We start from the raw sequence: 1,444 nt of genomic DNA, 5'->3' as shown, positions 1-1,444 counted from the left end.
TTGGCTATGGGTTTGTTGTAGATGGCCTCTATCAATTTGAGAAATGTCTCTTCTATGCCAATTTTCTTAAGTGTTCTGATCATGAAAGGATGCTGGATATTATCAAAAGCTTTTTCTGCATCAACTGAGAGAATCATATGGTCTTCATTTTTTATTTGTTTATGTGATGAATTATGGAATTACGTTCATAGATTTACATACGTTGAACCAGCCTTGAGATCCTGGGATAAAACCTACTTGGTCATGGTGTATAATTTGTTTGATGTGTTGCTGAGAAGGCCTAAGAAACTGTGGGCCTGCTTGGTATGGTGGGGCTAAGTGGCTCTGTCTTGTTTTCAGCTGGTCTCTGTCCTACCCTAGTGAATCAGTTATTCTGGGTTGAAGTCTCAGCTGTGGAGAAATACCAGCAATTAAGTCAGGCCATAGCACCGTATAGGTCCTTGGCAAAACTCTAGGGGAAAAGGTACAGACACCAGTCTCAGCTTTTGGGTAAAGGGCTGGTTAATCACTACTCCTGGAGCCCCCCCACCTAACTTCTCCTTATCTGCTCATCTAGCCAAATGGTGTAATAATATCATGGGGTGGAATCAGTGGAAAAACTCTGGTAACCAGAATAACCAGAGTAGATCAACCTCCCCAGAAAGGATATGGCAGACACAATTAAAGATCCCATTCATAAACAGATGGGTGAGATGTCAGAAATCAAATTCAGAATTTGGATTGCAAATAAGATTAATAGAATAGAGGCAAAATTGGAATTAGAAATTCAAGGAGCATTTCAAAGTTGTCTCAGGAATTCAATGAATTCAAAGACAAAAATGACCAAAGACTTTGACACATTGAGACAAGAATTTGCAACCCTCAAAGATCTGAGGAATACAGTAGAATCCCTTGGTAACAGAATGGAACAGGCAGAAGAAAGGATCTCTGACATTGAAGACAAAGCATCTGAACATGCCCAAGTGCTCAAGGATGAAGAGAAATGGAGATCAAAAACAGATCACTCTCTCAGAGAACTCTGGGATAATTCAAAGAAAACTAATATTCATCTTATAGGAATCCCTGAAGGCAATGAAGTGGCTTCACAAAGCACAGAGGCTCTTCTTCATGAAATTATGAAAGAGAACTTTCCAGACATGCCAAGATTCTTAAATTCGAATAGCAGACAGTTTCAGAACCCCAGCACGACTCAACCCAAGCAAGACATCCCCCAGGCACATCATAATTAACTTCACTATACTTAATATGGAAGAGACAATTCTGAAAGCAGCTATATGTAAGAAAACCATAACCTACAAGGGGAAGAATATTAGAATGACTGCAAATCTCTCTGCTGAAAACTTTCAGGCTAGAAGAGAATGGTCATCGACTTTTAATCTCCTAAAACAAAATAACTTTCAACCCAGGATCCTGTATCCAGCTAAACTGAGTTTCATTTATGATG

Source organism: Otolemur garnettii, unplaced genomic scaffold, assembly GCF_000181295.1.
Source record: "Otolemur garnettii isolate 467f Iridium unplaced genomic scaffold, OtoGar3 scaffold00114, whole genome shotgun sequence".
In the NCBI taxonomy this organism is placed as follows: domain Eukaryota; kingdom Metazoa; phylum Chordata; class Mammalia; order Primates; family Galagidae; genus Otolemur; species Otolemur garnettii.
This window is presented reverse-complemented; position numbering follows the sequence as displayed.